The sequence below is a fragment of the Chenopodium album genome, chromosome 9, assembly GCF_948465745.1.
Source record: "Chenopodium album chromosome 9, dcCheAlbu1.1, whole genome shotgun sequence".
Taxonomy (NCBI): Eukaryota; Viridiplantae; Streptophyta; class Magnoliopsida; order Caryophyllales; family Amaranthaceae; genus Chenopodium; species Chenopodium album.
This window is the reverse complement of record NC_137842.1, coordinates 20,315,669-20,335,295: the sequence shown is the minus strand read 5'-3', so window position 1 is coordinate 20,335,295 and position 19,627 is coordinate 20,315,669. Positions and strand designations below refer to the sequence as shown.

Here is a 19,627-nt window from a genome sequence, read left to right as displayed (position 1 = left end):
TAGTTTGATATAATTGCCATTTTTGTGAAATTTGTATCATTTATGACAGCAGGTTTGGGGCGGGTATGGGGTGGGTATGGATATCCAAGCAGGTGGTGGGGAGGGGATGGATCCTACAATGTACCCGGCGGGACGGGCATGGATTGTGGGTATTGGACCCGCCATTGGTGGTGGTGCGGGGATAGGTACAAAATTTTTAGGTGGGTACGGGTGAGGAGGTGCCATCCTCCGCATCCAACCCGCCCCGTTGCCATCCCAACCCAAAGACAAGGAGATCACATAGCAAGAATCAAGACAAGGTAAGAACAAAGAAAAAGACATATGAAAACAAAGTCACATGACATGAACTAGAAGAAATTAAAGATATTAGAAAGAAACTATTCAATGAAAAATAGGGTTACTTAGTAAATTAAAACTTAAAAACAGCTGAAAATAATTGTGAAAGTTCATATAATAATTCAAACAAGCAAAACAGATTAAACAATTTAGTAATAATATTTAGGTTATTTTAGAAAATAACACCAAAATTTTTCAAAAAATGGATTATAACACTAAAAAAAAAAAAAAAAAAAAAAAAATTAATCTATTGGTTTAAGATAAAATAATTTAACGGTTTTTTGGATGAAAACCGTTAGTAGGACCCTCAAACAACACATGTCAATAATCTATTGGTTTAAGATAAAAAATTTAAAACAAAAATTTAAATTTTTTTACAAAAACTTAAACCCTAACCCAACTAAGCCCCACTACCAGCACCACCTGCCCTAGCCGCCGGCACCCCTTGACCCCACCAAAACCGGCGACTCAGCCCCTTCGCCCTCCCCGTAAACCACCTTAGCCCCCATAACCACCTCAAGCACAACATCAACCCACCAAAGCAAAGCAGCCCCCGCAATTGCCTCGCGCAATGCATCGACCCACACTATCACCTCCGCACCACACTGTCCCATATAACAACCTCGCACACCGCACCGACCTACATAACCACCTCGCGCACTCAAGAGAGTAGTTTGGGTTCAATTATTGGCAATTATGGTTTTAGGGTTTGTCGATTTCAATTGTTTTAGGGGTGAAGGTGGCTGCTGTGGTGGTTTTCAGGGAGGGGGAAAAGAGGCAGGATCAGGTTTGTTAATTTGAAGAAAGGGAGAGTTGGCTAGGGTGGTTCTACCGGTGAAGTAGTAGGTTTCGGCAGCGGTAGAGGGAGTTGAGCTGCCGGTGGTGGAGGGCAGGGCTGCCGGCGGTGGAGGAGTATGGCTGTGTTAGGATTTAGGTTTTTTTTAACCAATATAGCACTGACACGTCTCCAAAGAGAGCCCCACTAACGGATTCCATCCAAGAATCCGTTAACTGGTAGTGAAATCAAGTTTTTGTGTTGTTATGTGGTGTTATAATAAAAGTTTGATATTTGTGGTGTTATTTTCTACAAAAAACCTAATATTTATATCATAGAAAAAATAATTTGACTAAAGTAGGATCAAACGCTAGTGGAAGCCCACATTCCACTTCCTAAAATTTGTTAGGTGAACCTCCAGTCAAATATGGTCTTACACCTCTAAACCTCCCGGACGACAAAAATTAACCATGTTATACTACTTGAATCCCGCGGCCAAGTAGTTAACATGTTCTAACCATTAGAATCCCACAACCCAATGGCTCCTAACTTACAATCAATATAAGAATCGATAAAATAATATAATTTTAAGTCAAAAATTATCAATGATTAGCAGAGATGCCAGATATATACGGTCTTATACTCAAGAATTATCAAATCAAACACCGCAATATGCATAGGTTAAATAGTATGTTACCAACACCATGAGAAGTCTTTTAATCAGAAATATGCACACTATAAACATACATACATGCTGTCCAATTTTTAAAAATTATAAATACATACTTCTAAAAATCACAATTTTTGGAATATTGTTCTAAAACTTACCAGACTTGCACACATTGACCGTCACTTTGACACAAGTATTATATAGTATAATATGAGCCAAAACAAGGTTTTAAACATGGTTATATACCCTAAACTAAGTCCAACCAGAAGCTTACATAAAAGTTCATATTTAAATACGACATTTTAAGCCAAAAATTCACTTATTTTAATCAGTAGTCATAGTACAAATTAAATACATGAAATACATCATATATAAAGGCCTTCTATCATGGTTTCTAAGCAACAGTTAGACCTTTAAACTCACACATTTTATATAAGAATAGCATACATCAGTTCAATCTACCTCACCCCACGAAACTGATTACACCACCGGGGGAAATGAGTTCTCATAAACTTGAGTTGAAGATATTACGCAATTTAGCACCTTCTAAAGGCATGTGCAATGGAACTCGCCTTATTTGTAGGCGATTCCTTCCTAATTCTATTATATCTGAGATATCATCAAGCCATTATAAAAGCACATTATACTTTGTACCTCGAGTGAACTTAATGCCTTCAGCTTCTTCTAAGTATCCTTTTCAGTTTAAACGTAAGCAATTCCCACTGAAATTAAGCTTTGATGTGATAGTAAAAAAGTCTCAAGGTTAGACACTAAATTGAGTATTAGTATATCTTCCACACCCATTCTTCTATCATGGGCAACTATATGTTTCTCTTTAACGTTCCAAGAGATCTGATACGGTTACAGTCTATACACCTTGACTACCAACTACTGCTCCTGAATCAAGTGTAAAGAATATTGTATCATATAATGTGTTGGGACTAGCTAATATCATTTCAAATGTCATCTTCTAGTTAAACTAAAGTTTATCATCACTGCTTTCAGACGTATAAATTGAAGCAGCATCCTTTGTTTATTACTATATTGTGTGTTATATTGACTTAATCTTACTTTGTTATTTGACGAGTGGAAAACTAGGTCGTTATCTAATCTTCCCTCGGTCAAACTAAATTTATAAACACTTAACAAACCTAAATACGAGTATAGAGGCAAGTCAAGGGTCGAACCCAAAGGAACGGTAATGTTCAAGCACTTTCAATTATGCGCCTAAGCTAGGTCGAAGACGAAGGTAAGAGAGAATACTAACAACTAACAAAACAAGTAACCAAGGAAATAAAACACTAGGAACGGGGATCAACAAGTAATCATGTCAAATGCAACAACTTGGGAAGAGCATGCCAATCAAAGGTTGTGAGGACTAAATGATAAGAGCAATCAATAGGAATCAAAGAGCTATCTCCTAATTGTTAAGCTAGGGTTCACTATGAATAACAAACTAAGAGAATCACAATCAAAACCAATTGATAATTGCAATTCCTAAATCAATTGTTCATGTCATTAGCAATTACAATGCAATCTAACATAATTCTCAAGGCCAAATTGAATTACACACATGCAAACCTTCACTTATCACTTTAATCTCAACAATCAATCAACACAATCCCCAAATTAATCACAATTAATCAATCATACAAGTTTCACCCAATTCCTAGCCAAACAACTATTCAAGAATCATCATCTATCAACTAACAGCTATGGAAATCAAGAATCAACAAAATACCAAGAACAATTACACTAATCAAGCATCAAACATCAAAATTAAACCAAACAAATATGAAATTAAACAAAGAAATAAGGTGAGATAGAGTTAGGAATGCTCATTGATAATAGAGAAGATCTTGAACACAATTGTCACACTTGCATCTTCAATCTCTCAATCACCATTGAAATTCCTCACTTTCTCTCTCTAAAACTACTCCTAATCTAGCCTAATCTAGAGAGAGAAGCTCTCAACCTAAGAGAGAGAAAACTAAGCTCTAAACTATTTCAGAAAAAAATAGAATAAAAGTTGGTCTCAAAAAGGAATTACAATTCTATTTATAGGTAAAGAAGAAACCGGCAAATCCCGTGGTCTCTCTCGATGAATCCGCGGCCGCGGAGAAATGGGTACGGAACCCTCCGCGGGCTTTCTGGGCAGCACCCGCTCCCGCGGCAAGATAGACCCGCGCCCGCGGCTAAAGATGTCGCGCCCGCGGCTAATCCCTTGCTCCCAAAACTCAATCAGGGGGCCGCGGTCTCTCTGAGATGGAGCGCCCTCTCCAGATTTCCCGCGCCCGCGGAGAGACCGCGGGGCAACCGCGGGAAGTCCCTGGAAAGAAATTCAATTATGCTTGATATGAGGGCCGGGCCCTCTCCAACTCTTCCGAGGCCTCTCCAGAACCTCCCGCGCTCGCGGAAAGACCGCGGGGCAACCGCGGGAAGCTCCTGCCAAAATCTTGCAATTTGCTCTTCTTAAGCCCGCGCCCGCGGCTCCACTGACCCGCGCCCGCGGCCTGCTGGAAATACCTTGGAGACCTCTCCGAGGCCTCTCTAAGGCCTCTCTAAGCCCTCTCTAGCCAAATGCTTCTTCCTTACTTGATCATTAAGTCCCCAACTCGATTCCTTTGCAAAGGTGATTCTCCAAATACCTACACAAGCAAACAAAGAAAGGAAATAAAAGGAAAAAGAGCCAAATAAAAGGAAAACACGACGAGGAAAACACAAGAACCATAAAGTAAAGAGGAGAAAGAGAAACCTAAAGAAAAAGGAACAAAAATAAGAGAAGAAAGCATGAAAAAGGGAAAGAAATAACCCTAAAAGATTACCCTTTGAGTGCCATAAATGACACTCATCATTATTTTGCAGCCACTTTGAAGGTTGACTTGTAAATGCGTCGTGTTTTGTTAGGACATTGGCTTTCAGAGGTTAAACTTGTGATGCTTGATGTTCTTTTGGAGAAATGTAACACATTTTAGAAATCTCTACAATGGCCAGAGTAGCCAGGCTATTTAGATAAGCCACATCTTAAGATGATGTGTATATATTTTGTGTATTTGCTCATTATAGATGAATTTAAATTGAAAGATTAATATTATATTTAGTCATCTTATTTTAATATACTACTGTGTCTTCATAACATTAAAATACAAATAGTACATTATAATAACTAATGAAGTTGAATAAGTAATGCACGTAATTTTGTAAAAAAAATAAAAAATAGCAATAATTTTTTTAAAAAAATTGTTATTTTATTTATTTATTTTTATTTTTTTTAATCTTTTGTATTTTAATATGTCAATATAGAAGTCAAATTAGTCATATGTCTCAACAAAGTAGCGTACAGCTGGGTTACTTGTATCATTATACAACCTGAACTATAAGAAACTTGAACTATATCCGGTGAACATTGCACAGCTTTACTTTTCTAGCTAATGAAAATGCTTCAGCTATAGAGATAAGCTAGTTTTGATGTTTCCCTTGTTCTATTCAAGATTACTTTCCTCATATAAAACGTACACTTGAATTCTATTTTAGAGTTAAGATTCTTTGCTGATCATTCTCTCTGATATCCAACTACTAAGGTAAGTGCATTAATGGTTGTATTCTCATATTATAAAGTTTTTGACTTATTGCTTATTTGCATTTATTAGTATGTTGTGTTAAATCTTTTTTTACTGTCATATCTTAATATGTATGGTTGTTGATATGCCTTACAATGTGAAACATATTTGTAAATTAGTATTTGACTGCTTACTTATGACCATAATATAGCTTACCTATACTTTCTGTAAGGAGGGTGTCCCCATCGTAGGGGACCCTTCTCCTTAAATGCCCGTGGCCCTTTAAAAGCCTAGGACTTTACACATACTAAGGTGTATTAGGATTTGAATTCCTGACTGTTTGGGGGACCTTGAATTAGAATTGATCCTATCATCACGTATTTTTGTAAGAAACAAGTAGGAGTCGCCAATGAGTTTTAGGACAACTTATAAACCTCGTTCATGACTTTCTCCCAATTAGTAGAGTTCATGGGACAATTAGCACGAATCGTAAGTTTACCCATGCCCAAATTGGTCTACATAAACAAGAAATGATTTCGGGAGCGAGGGTACTAAGATAATGTTCCCTTTAGAGGGGAATCGCTATCCTAGCCCTAGTAGTGCCTCTACTAGCTTTTCCTTTTCACAACTTCATCACCAACACAATATATGCAATGTGATACCTAAAACTAAGTTGATTTTATTTACACGGATCAATCACGTGGGAATTACATTGCAAAGTCGTTATTCTTTATTTAATCAATATTATTCGTGAATAGAAAAAAAATAAACACGATTCACCTTGGCTTAAGTGATCAATCAACAATTAATTATTCAATTCTATTCTTATTTAACGCAAGAAAATATGTGGAATTGATTAATTAAAAGTCCGTTTAAAGTGATCAAACAACTCTAATTAATTAATTAAAGTTATTTTAAACAATAAAATAAAGGTGATTGATCTATGTGCTCGGGATTTTACCACTTCTCTTTTCTAGATCTTCGTTTAGAACACTTATAAACTCTTTGTTGTTCGGGAACCTCCACCGTAGTAATAAGTATGAGGGGGGGGGGGTGAGTATTTAGGACAAAAGGGTTTTGTAGCACACAAGTTCACAAAGTTTCTGCCAGAGTTTTAGGTTAATTTTTGTCTGTTTGAGCCTCTATTTATATGGAATGGGTGCATTTAGGGTTTTGAACATTCTGCCACAGCAGGTGTTGCGTGCATCTGAATGAGTTTCGTGTGGCATCCCAGAGTAAGTGATTTGTTGTGCTGCTATGGGAAGCACAACTAAATGTCTTGCGCGCGGTATTATGGTAAGATTCGATTTTATATTTTCATGAAATTATGAATCTTCCGCAAGCCCATAACTAGCAGTTGCGCTGGGTGTCGCGCGTAACTAAATTAGTTGCTCGCACCAGACCAGCGCAACTCATTGAGAAGCGCGCGGATTTTCTGCGGTAGCATTAATTTTTAACCTAGGCGCCTCTAAATCCGTCATTTTTAGGTTTTAAGCTCGGGCTTAAGCCTAATAATGATCAGGCTTAGTTAATTGGACCTTATTGCATTTTTTTTTGGGTGAGGCTAGTCATTTTGTGTTTTTTGTGATTAAATCAATTATTCACAATTATTCTTCACGTTGATCCAACACGAAGATGGTTTTATTTATCGTCATTGCACTTCCTGTCAGGACAGGAGGCCAAAAGTAGATGTCTACAGGTTAGCCCCCCCACTTTGATCGAGTCTAGAATAGACGAGGATCAAAGTAGTCAAGGAAAATCCGAGGCTTATTCTTCAAAGTTCTCAAAGAATAGAGAATCTTTTAGAAATGTTAAGGATGTCGAAGTGATCCTTGATTCGCTAAGTGTTTGAAACAAGTAGCTATAAAGGTATAAAAAAAGTTATTTTTTAGTCTTAACACGCTAAAGAATCTAGATTGATCCTTCGCAATTATAGAACGCTTTTACAAGTAAAGGTGTTCTAGGTGATGTCAAGTCATGAAAAGAGATCGGTTTAAAAATAATAAAGGGGATGATGTCCTCTCAATCTTGTCATCACTGGTCTAAAGTCCCTCGATATGTTGATCTAAGGTGGAGACTAGGTCGTTGAAAACTAATCTACCCTCGGTTAAAACAAAATTTGTAATCTCTCAACACACCCTTATACCTAGCACAGGGAAAGTCGAGGGTCGAACCACTAGGAACGGGAGGTGAATGCTAATGTTAAAGCTAAGCTATTTCGAAGCAATGAAGTGAAGTGTGTATATTCTAAACAATCAAACAATCAAAACAAAATCAAATTTATCAAGAACTAGGGTTAGGATCCGCATATACGCGGAATGGATATAGCTAATCGGTATTGGAGATGACTAAGTCGAGTGTTGCAAGGGAAAATCAATTAAGCAATCAAGAGAGTAAGGTAGGCCAATCTCGTAGAGGTCAAGCTAGCGTCAACTACGAGAGACTCTAACTAGGAACCTTGCAAACCTACTCAATCGACAAAAGCAAGCCACAAATCAATTTTCCGTATCAATGCGAGCTTACAATGCATTCTAGTGTAACAATCAAAGTTAGCTACTCTTCAATTAATCACACACATGCACTTAATCAATCAACCAATTTAATCACAACAACAACTCCATCAATTTCCCCCAATTAGCATCAATCCATTACTCATATATGCTTCACCATTCCCCTAGAAAAAAAACTACTCGCAATCCATTGAAATCAAAACCAAAACTAAGCTAATCAACACTTTCATCATCATCATATCAATAAAAATAATTCAATCACAAATTAAATTCAAACATGAACAATCAACAAAACAATTGAGATGATAAGCTAAAGATTGCATTAAAGTAAAAGAAATCCTTACAAACTTGCTTCAATTCAATGGAGAAAATGCTAGAATTACCAATCTTCAATCATCAATCAAGAACTTCTCTCTCTACAATCTAGAGTTTCTCTTTCTAAAATTCTAATTCTAATTCTTCTCTAAAAACTGAAAAAATCCACTCTCTCTAAAAATAAAAAGAAAATCTATATATAGTAAAACTAACTAAGAGAAATTAGTTAGATCGTCCCCAAATAAACCCGTACAGGCGCGGCCAACTATAAGGGAGAGCGCGGCTGCGCAAATCAGGGTACGGAATAGAGACCCAGACAGGCGCGCCCGCACCCGAGAGAGGCGCGCCCGCACCACCAGGTCGCACAGCCACGCTATAGTCGCGCACGCCCGCGCTTTGGAACAGGGCAACCCTCTTTACTATCTTGCTGATGCTCCTCGTGCGTTCCACTTAATGCTCTTAATAAACACGGGACCTTGCAGTTTCTAAACTCCATGTTTGTGGGTTCAACACGAGAAATCATGCCCCAACGGCTTGAATGCACGGCTTAAGGACTTTAGGAACTTGCACTTCTCCATGCTTAAGCTTCAAATAGAGAACATTAGACATCCTAATCAATGCCAAACTTGGGAAGAGGCCTCGGGAAGCTTGGATAACGACCTTAACTTGAAAAATAAAGGATTACAAACAAATAAAAGAGAAAATAACAAAATATACCAAGAAATGCATAAAGAAAGAAATCCAACTAACAAAATGCAAACTAAAAGAAATAAAGAGTAAAATTAGGAAAAGCTAAGTAAAAGAGCTATAGAATAGCATGAAATTCACCCTAAAAAGAACCATATGAGTGCCATAAATGACACTCATCAAATTCCCCCAATCTAAACTTTTGCTCGTCCTCGAGCAAAACAAAGCAAGAAAGAATAAGGATTAAAGACTTATTCAAAAAGAAAAATAAAGACATAAGACGGGAATATCGACTAAGACTCACTAACGTAGGAATCACGGTTATTTTTAGCTACAACAAGCCCTTTAAACCTAAAAGTCACCTATGAGGACGAGTGAGGTCTCGTAAAGGTTTCCTAAGAGCTTAACCTATAACTCTCCACCAACATACGTGAGGCAAACCACAAAAAGGAAACTAAAAGAAAGAAAAACAAAATTGAAACCTTTACGAATTGGACTTTACAAAATGACCACATTTGAAATGAATAAACATATTTCTTAAGCAAATAGGGGTAAGCACGTTTTAAGATATCTGAGGTTGATTGAAACATAGAGTATGCTAAGCATAGAGAACTAGTTATAACAATTCACCTTCATCCCGTTCAATCTTACCGCGTTCTCCCTGTAGTCTCAAATCTCCCTTTAATGAGCATCTCAATAGCTCCTCGAAGGAGCCGGAAAAGAACACATTTTTGAGCTACACGACGTCTTGACTATGCATCCCCTTTCTTTAGGCTTTAACTCATAATGCCCTCGAAATTTGACTCAACCTCTAGGTCAAAAGGTCTTTCCCAATGGTTGTAATGTAACGGCAAAAAGGGTGAGGGTAGGCTTAAAATTTTAGAATTTGGCAGTATTCCTAATTAGTAAAGCAAAGGGTGATCAAACCTTCTCCTCATAATCAAGCAATCGCCAAACAAAAACAAACTAACTCCCCCAAGCTTATTCAAAGCTATAACCACAATCATATATACAAAGAGCATAAACACTTCTCCCACAAGCTTAAAGGAAGCATTGTCCTTAATGCTTGAAAATGGGAAAAGAATCACATCAAAATATTTTTGATTTTTCTTATTTCCAATTCTTTTTTTTTTTATTTCTTTCAAAGCAATTGTCCATGCCTCTTAAACTTAGGACGGCTTTTATAATTCTGCATTTATTAAGTCCTTGCCATTTTTATACTTAGGACGGCTTTTTCCACCAATCATTTGCCATTATTCACGAAATATACAAAACACAAGCTTGCTTACAAAAGGAACCAAAATCCATACTTATATACCACAAACTCCAAAAACATGGCCATTTGCTTCACAAAAACCAAAAATGGAACAAAAAGAAACAAAAGGCTCAATGTTATACAGATGTGGCTTGAAAAGATGGGAAAAGACTCAAATGGTTAGCAAGAAGGCAAATGTAAACCCAATGGACTAAAAAGAAGAAAGTTAACCTAGAAAAGAAAAATTACCACCCCGAAAAGATGCCTTTGTCATCCCTAGATGGTTCGGTCTCGTGTTTTAGAATTATGAGTCAAGATTCAAGATTAGGTCCGCAATAGTCAAGGATCCATGCCGTTCATGCAAAATATGTAGAAGGCTTGAAAAATGATGAACCTCACATGGATGTAGCAAAAACTCACTATAGGTGTCAAATCGACCATAGGAAGCAACTTCCCATATGCCACAAACAAGTAGAATCCGGTTTCATGATCCCCCTAGTTCTAAAACATGCTACCTTAGCATACACCTATCCTAGAGTCAACCAAGCATATTCTCAAACCGTGCATACCCATACTATTTAGGAAGATATTCATTCAAAAGCAAAAATCGGTTGTATATAGTCCAATTCAAAGGAAAAACAAAAAGTGACAAATAAAGCCTTAAAACATACCAAAAACCAAAAACAAGAAGAAAGAAAAATAAAAGATAAGAAAGGAGAAAAAGAAAAACATAGATAAAGGAAAAGAAGGAAAATAAAGAATAAAACGAATATGCAAGTCTAACATGCATGTAATTCCCAATCAATAAACAAGTAATCAAATGACAACATCGCCAATGATCCCAAACACTCTAGGTGTTAAAAGCATCCATCCTCGAACCATTCAACTTTTTCTAAAACTAATCCTAAACTATGCATCCAAGAAAATAAAAGAGATAAAGAAAAATAAGAAAGATCTCACCGGCTTCCGAGCAATGCTAAAATAGTAAGGTGAAGAATCAACCACTTCATGAACTCCAAGAAACAAAGCATCATCATCAAAGCCGTATGAGAACAAAAATGGAAAAGAGAACTATAGACAAAGAAAACGGTTTGTAACTTCAAAAGAAAAGAAAAGAAAATAAAACGAAAGGAAAGAAAATAAAAAGCAAAAAGAAGCGGAACTAAACTATCAAGAAAGTAAAAATAAGAAAATAAGAACTAAAGAACCAACTAAACATCTAACTAATCAACAAAGTACTAAGCTACAAAATTTGGATTCAAGTGTTTGGATTCATGGGATTTTGATATTAGGGGTTTTGATTCTAGGGAGCAACTCAAGCATCATCATCACAACAACAACAAGACCAATAATGAGAAAACACCATCAAAGAGAAATCAAGAAAGAGACCATCATACAAAGAGGCGAAAGAAACAAGGTGAGCTACAACAATAAATTGACTACCGAGATAAAACCCTAAGGAAAGGAAAAGTTCCCCCAAGCTAATCATAGATACATCTCAACATCCCATCAAACAAAGCAAGCACATATAAGACAAGGGATGGAGGCAAATGACACAAAAATGAGGGAACTAGCTACCACTACCACTCGGTCCGGGGCCATCATTGTTATCCCCATCATAGGAAAACCCAGATAGGGGACCATAAGGATCCTATCCCCCGGTGTAACAAGGTGGCCAACTATAATGCCCCTACAGTTATCTTGTTGCCAAGGGACAAGGGGAGTGAATTTCTCGGGCTAGGCGAGCGGTAGAGGGTGCTCGGGGTGTACATAGGGGTAGTTAGGATCACCCCTAAAGTCACTCCCACTGGGAACACAATAATCATAGTTACCGTGCTCATCGGGGAATGAGCGAGTCTCGGTGTTGGACCCCGGGGGTCCTTGACAATATGGGTAAGTGGGTACCCCATCACCCCCAAAAGATGGTACAGGACCATATTGGGGTGGAAAGTAAGGGTAGTTAACCGGGGGAGTGATGTCTCCCCGGTTAACACCCGCATCATATAAATGTTAACGTTGGAGAAACACACCTTACTACATCTCCGAAATCCCTCTTACATGAGAATAGAGGGCCTCAAAGTCTTGATCATACATGCCCTCCAACCGGATTTGCATGCCCTTCATTTGAGCAGTAAAGGCATTCAAGTCGGAGTTAGCAAATTGGTGATGTTGCTCTTGTTGTTGTTGTTGTTGTTGATGATGATGTTGTTGTTGTTGTTGATGTTGTTGTTGTTGATGTTGTTGATGTTGATGTTGTTGCGACTCTTCTTCCTTTTCTTTATCCATATCCTCATCATCATCATAGTAGGGAGGGCGGTGGCTTTTGGAGACATGCCAAATGTTTTCCACATTCTCGCGGTGGAGAGAAGTCAAGGAGGGGTTAGGGAGATAGCACCAATGCACGTTATCCCTTTAGCCAATCAAACACCTCGTTGTCCTCATTCTTTGCTAAGAACTGTATTTGCTTCAATTTCCGGACATCGAGGTAGAGAGAATCAACATCCCCCACCGGAGTGCAAGACGGCAAATAATGCCCGAGCTCAAGGTTGGTCACTAGCCTTGTGACCATGCTCCAACAAAGGATCTCGCCGGAATCCCTATCTTGCAGTCCTTGGCAATACTTGACAAAAGTTTATCCCAAATTTAGGCAACCTCGGTACTCCTCACGAGTAGCCACCCAAAGAATCCAAAGTTCTAACTGACTCATTTTTCCCAACTCTTGCTTCAGAAATACCAAATACCCCAAAAGCCGATGGATAACCCGGAGACATGGCAGGTAAACCTTACTAATCTTGGCATACCGGGTCACAAAGTCACCACACCCAGAAATGTCGTTCCACCATGAATTTTGATCATATTCATCATTGAAAAAGAGCTCATGATCCAAAATATCTGAGTTTGGATGGAAGTCTAGAGCCGCATTGAACTCTTCAAGAGATAGATCAAATTGAATGTTGAAGAGCCGAAACCGAACACGGCAGTAACCTCCCTCGGCCACCACAAGATCAACCGTGGCCAAGAATTCCAAAGTTGGTTGAACTTAGGTACGGAAGCTCCGACTCACAAATGATCCCAAACGGAGATTGTTGAGCAATTCCCTTAAATCTTCATCAATGCCCAACTTAATCATGTCCGGGTTGAAATAGTTTCGGGAAGGTTTAAGGGAACGGTTTTCTGTAAGCTTGGTGTATCTAGCCTTTTGAATGGGGTCATTGATGCGTAGCTCGGGGATAAGGGTAGGTTGACGAGGTTGTGAGGTAGAGGGGGAAGGAGCGGGTTCTTCAATGGTTACATTGGTTTTTCGGTTCTTTAGGAGGTTTTTAATGTGTTTAGACATGGTGAATTCTCAAGATAGTAACTCAACAATCCAATCACAATACACCACAATCACCATAAGAAACTCCAACCAACAATTTAGAATGCCTCAATCAAACTCCTTAACCAATACCGTCAAGCAACAACTCACTACCAAAATCAAACAATCCCAAAGTTATACAATCACCACCAATTCAAGTCAACAAATGCATTCCAACCATACACCAATCACAAAGGAACCAAGAACCAATGCACAATAATATCAATTTAGCACTACCAAAAATCCGACCTCAACAATTCTCAACAATTATGATCAATTTAGCTACACAAACATCAAACAACACAATGTGAGGCAATAACAATCAACAACAACACATATAATCAACCAAAATTCAACATCAATCATCAAAATTACCAAAATTCATACTACTACTATTCACAACTATCAACAATCCAATACTTGCAATTATATGATATAATTATGCATTTAAGAGTAAAAGAGGATGTTTATACCATACAAGATGCAAGATTGAACAAGCTTTGGCCACCAATTCCCTCACAAACGAAAAAGCCCAAATTTCTTCAACAACGGATGAGAGATATTGAAGCTTGAAATAAATGAAAATAGTGTAGTTTTTGTTTGAAAGGATAAACATGTAGAAATATTTGATGATTTTTGATTGAAAATTTGTTAATTTTTGATGAAATTAGATGAATAGGGTAAGGGTTTGAGCGGTTTCAAGAGTAATACGAAAGGAGTGTGCGTTTGAATGAGATAGGGAAGAAGAAGAAATGAGGAAAAGAAGAAAAAGTAAGTCTCGGCCTGTAGGGGTGCGCGCCCGTGCGGCTAGGCTGCGCGCCCGCGCCCTCCCTTGGAGCCCCCGCGCCAATCAGCTAGCCTGGTCTTTAGCTTCTTTGGTGCGTTCATCTGTGGGCTTATCGTTTAATATCATCCTGGGATTTTTGAACCCATTGTAATGATCATTTTATAAACATGAAGAATGTGGGTTCAACACCCCTAAAATAATGGTAGCACCACAATGAACTCACCAAGTTCAAATTTTCTTCAAACTTTAGCATAATTTCCCTATCTTACCTCACTAATATTTCTTACCCTTGTTGCCTCAAAAATTCGATAAAATTGAACATACATCACAACGAAAACCGCAAAAACTCCTATCCAATGCTCGTGCTCATTTGAATTAATCCATATCCATAAATTACCCTATAATTCCAAAAGAAAATAAGTGAAAGAAAAGAAAATTAAAGAAAGAAAATTAAGAAAATAGAAAACAAAAGGAAAGGTTAGAAATCTTCGGGTTGCCTCCCGGGAAGCGCTTGCTTAAGGTCCTAAGCTCGACCCTTCCTCCAAATCATGGAGGGTCAAAGGACACCACCTTACTCTGGCGGAAGGTAAAAACTTCTCTTCAATTTGTAGCAACTCCTCATTGTTTCTTGATGAAACCTCGTTTGCTTGAACTTCAAAAACAACTTTTTCATTCTTCAACTTCAATCTCATCCGCTTCTTCCTAGAAGCCCTTGCCTTTTTCTTAGCCTTCTTCCTTCTTGTAGACGGGTTAACACCATCCACTTCTTTGAAACCATCCTCCTCCTCTTGAGGACAAAGCTCAAACCAATGTGGAATGTCTATTACCTCTTCGTCCTTGGTCTTGAGGACAAAGCTCAAACCAATGTCTACTACAACACTCACTAAGCTCTACCGAATCTACCTCATTGCACTCTCTCTTGCCACTCAAAATATCTTTAAGGAATTTAGAATATCTAGGCATTTGGGTTATAACTTCGGTGAGAGGGATAGAAATATGGACCTCCTTCAAAATGTCAAGAAATCTCCAGAATTGTTCATCTAATTAACTTGTTCCTCATAAACTTTTGGGGATATGGAAGGTCGGGTTTTCTCACTTCCTCTTGCACTCTCTCAACACTCTTCTTTTTCTCACGAACTTCCTCCTTTTGTCACACTCTTTGACACATCTTTCTCTTTTTCCTCACTTGAGTCACAATAATTGTTCCTCTCATCCTCCTCACTATTCCTAGAAACTCTCTCTTCAAGCACTTTTCCACTCCTTGTGGTGATAGAATAAACGGGTTCCTTAGTATCAACTCCTTGAGAGGGTAGTGAAGAAGGGCTAGCACAATCTTTCAAAGTGTTAGCTAGTTGAGTGATTTGGGTTTCAAGCATCTTGTTGTGTGTCATCATCTCATTGAACTTCTTTTCACTCACCGACATGTAGGTGTTCAAAATCTTGGTTTGGTTCTCAATGATCTCCTCTAAGGTAGTCTTGGAAGATGGAGGTTGAGCATAAGAATTATCACCATTTCCTTGAGGTCTTAGAGCAAATCCGGGTGGGGGTCCCCTTTGGTTGTTGTTTTTAAAATTTCGCCTATTTTGATTGTTCCAATTACCTCGGCTTTGATTGTTACCAAAATTTTTGTGTTGACCACCAAAGCCATGAGATTGGCCTTGATTTACATACCCTTGGCTTTGGTTTTGATTACTATAACCTTGGTTATTATAGCTACCTTGAAAACCTTTATTTCCTAGGTTCCTATAACCACCATTGTTGTACTTATCAAAACTACCTTGTTGGTGAGAATTCCTATTCCCAAAATTCCTTGGACCATCAAATCTTTGTCCATTGTTATTATTAGAAACAAAATTCACTTGCTCACAATCATTGTTTTCAACATCATCACATTTCTCAAAAGCATTTAGACAATTTGAAGAATCATTGTCATAAGACCTACAAATATCACAAAAGACACAACCACTTGGCATATTACTCGAAGTAGAAGGAGGAGTAGAGTTAGAAGGTGTACCTTTCTCTTTTATGTGGGAGGGAAGACTTGGTGCAATCGAAGAGGCACTCTCTAGCTTGGCTTTAATTAATGTCATCTCCTTTCCCAAGTTTGAGATTTGGGAAAAAAAGTTATTGATTGCATTAAGCTGATCAACCGAATAAACCGTTGAGCCACTCATGCTTACGGACTCTCTCTCTCCCTTTTGCCAATCCTGTAGTGACGAACTACATCCTCAGTTATATATACAACCTCTTCTTCGTTCTTGTTCATAATCGGGCCTCCGGCTCCGACATCAAGACACGACTTCCCTTGGGGGCTCAATCCTCCATAGAAATTTTGTATGATTTAATAGGTTGGTGATAAGTCTATTTTATATATATTTTTATTCCCCGTCCCACGGTCATATTTGTGCTTATTTGAGCTCTGCGGAGCTATTTTTATTACTAATATACGATTTCTAGTGTTTTGTAGAGTTGATATTATTTTGTAGGAATTTGCAAAATTATGACAATTCCCGAGATTTTTGAGCCACTACAAAGATATTGAAATATGATCGTATTTTATGATCGAGTATTTAGAGCTAAGGGCCGTACTAAATAAATTTAGTTCGGTAATTAAAGGCTTGATTGGTAAAGAAGTGTCCAAGTTTTACAAGCTATTATTACAAACCAAGCTAGTATGCGGGCTAAGTTATGAGGCCAACAAATCACAATACAATATAAGTTCAGTTATAAGCCCAAGGGAGAAAAGGCCCACTATCAGAATTACTGGGCGTGAAGGAAGCGGGCCCGATCGGGCGACCCAATGCCCGATCGGGCGAGTAAGCTGGAATGTTGCTATGTCGGTTTGTTGGGCTATATTAGAGCATTCTCACTAGTGAGCAAAAAAAATTCTCCTCATTCTCTCTCTACCCACTTTCTCTCTCTTCCCAACTAAATTTGCTCATGAGCATTTTTAGTGAGCAAAATCTATCCCACTAGTGAGCAAAAAAAAAATGCTCATCAATCTCTCTCCTACTTTTTCACATACCCCACCAATATCTCTCTCTCTTACACATCACCCTATTAATATTTAATATGTTTTGGTTAAATTAATATTTATGGGTACTAATTACAATTATACTTTTATTTAATTTAATACAATTATTAAATATTCATTCAAAATATTGAAATTTAATCGCTAATTAATTATAAATGTAATACAACATAAAATTTAATTAGCGTACGAATACATTTAATACTACAAACCAATAACGAACCTAGATTTTAAACGTACGATTAATACTCTATTAAATTGTAATCTTACGACAAATTTATTTTTTTTTTAATAATTATAAAACGGTCAAATTACCGTTTTCATTTTATTACCGTTGCTAAACAGTTGAATTTTTTGATTGGAGGACAAGGCTGACAGGGACGCGTGTCAGCTTCCTATTGGCTGGACTGACGCGCCCTGTCAGCCGTTAATTGCAATTTTTTTTTTGCTTTGCTGCCTTCAAAACGACGCGTTTTGGAGGATGGTTGTTCAGACCAAACCCCAAAACTCGTCGTTTTGAGGGTGCGAAAAGTAAAAAAAAAAATTGACGTTAGTGCTTGCTGTGGGCCCCACTATATCACTGTTCACTATCAGTTTTGCTCATAGGATGAGCAAATTTCAATATGCTCATGAGCATATTTTGTAATGCTCATTGGTGGGAAAGCAAATTATGCAATTTTCCTCATGAATTTTGCTCATGAGCAAAATTCTCCTCACTAATGGGAATGCTCTAAGATTTTTTGGGGGGATATAATTCTTAGATTAGTTTTTAGACTTTGTCAGCTTTCTTTAGTTTTGATAATCATTAGCTTATATTTTAGAACTTCTTCCGCAGCTTTTATTGGAGTAGCTTAGAATATTAGAGATAGTTGACTTTACTTTATGTTGCTTCCAACTTCCGTGAGATTTTCATTACTACAGTATAGTTCTACTTTAATTTATTTATTTATTATCGCTTTACTCTAATTTTGTTATTTATTTTCAATACGAGTTTATTTCATTCTTGTTATTATTATTATGTATCCTTTAATCGCTTTATTTATTTTAGATTTAATTATGTCCGAGTAGTTTTCTTTCTAGGGTTTGTGGGGATCCATAAATAATATGAAGGGGTAATTTATTATTGTTAATTGTCAATGCTAGATTAATTTCCTATTGATTGATTTAATGCTCTGCAACTAGATTAGCGCTGGTTTACTTGTATGAGTTTAGCAATATTGATTCGAGATTCGAGAGATGAGAATTGATATTTAGGCCTAGTTTCAATAGGCAGGGTAATTTATAAATGGTTAAGTCGAGATTCGAGAGATGAGATTTAATACCGGTAAATTAACTCTGTGATTATAATACGTAGCGAAAGCCCTTTATGATCTGATTAATTGATACATTAATGATTGATTATTATGTTTTACCCTGAAATATTATTTATTGGTGATCCTATGCCCTAGGCCTTTTAATATTTGTTTTCTCCCTACTTTATTTTCCTTACTAATATTCTTCGTAGTATAATCTTTAATCACAACAACTCTTGGTTACTTTAATAATTTAGATTATGATAATTAATTAGGAATCGAAAGACTTGTTTCCCTGTGGATTCGACCCTACTTCCCTATCTACTTTAGTTAGAGGACTTAGGTAATTACTTTTGATTAGGTGACTACGACTTTAGCCTGTCAAAATTTGGCGCCGTTGCCGGGGAAACGGTTTTATTTTTATTTCTGATTATTTTTGTAGTCTAGATTATTATTTTTATTTTTATTTTTTTTTCTCTCGTCTCAGAGCACGCAAGTTCGTTGAGATAGTTTCTCATATTTGTTTGTTTAGTACAGATCAGGAATCAAGCATGAATCCACCGCCACCACCTCCACCTCGCAAGCTTAGCGATTATTCGCAGCCGTCCCTGACAGATTTTCCACATCTTTCTCCTACACCAAATCTCGAGGGAGTACAATTCGAGATCAAACCCCAATTTATTACTATGATTGAAAGAAAGCAATTTAGCGGAGCTAAGGGTGAAGACCCAAATCTTCATATTGCAGATTTCTGTCAATATTGTAACACCATTAGGCAAGCTGGGGTCACACAAAACCAAATCAGGGAGATTCTTTTTCCTTTTTCTTTGTGTGGTAAAACTAAATTATGGTATAATGGATTGAATAGAACTGCACTTGGTATTACTGATTGGGATACTCTTGTTTTGAATTTCTATAATAAATATTACCCTGCAGAGAGGACAGCTTTGTTAAGGAGTTCAATCCTAAATTTTTCCCAAGAAGCGGATGAATCTTTATATGAAGCTTGGGAAAGATTTAAGGATTTGCAGAGAGAATGTCCCCATCATAAACT

At 37.5% G+C, this 19,627-nt stretch overlaps 1 non-coding gene across 1 annotated transcript; it reads right to left on the bottom strand.

Moving 5' to 3' along the window:
• Positions 1 to 19,520: 19,520 nt before the first annotated feature.
• On the bottom strand, positions 19,521 to 19,627 carry LOC145560983 (small nucleolar RNA R71). Its single transcript, XR_014093570.1, has one exon. It is a non-coding gene; the product is annotated as a small nucleolar RNA R71 (small nucleolar RNA).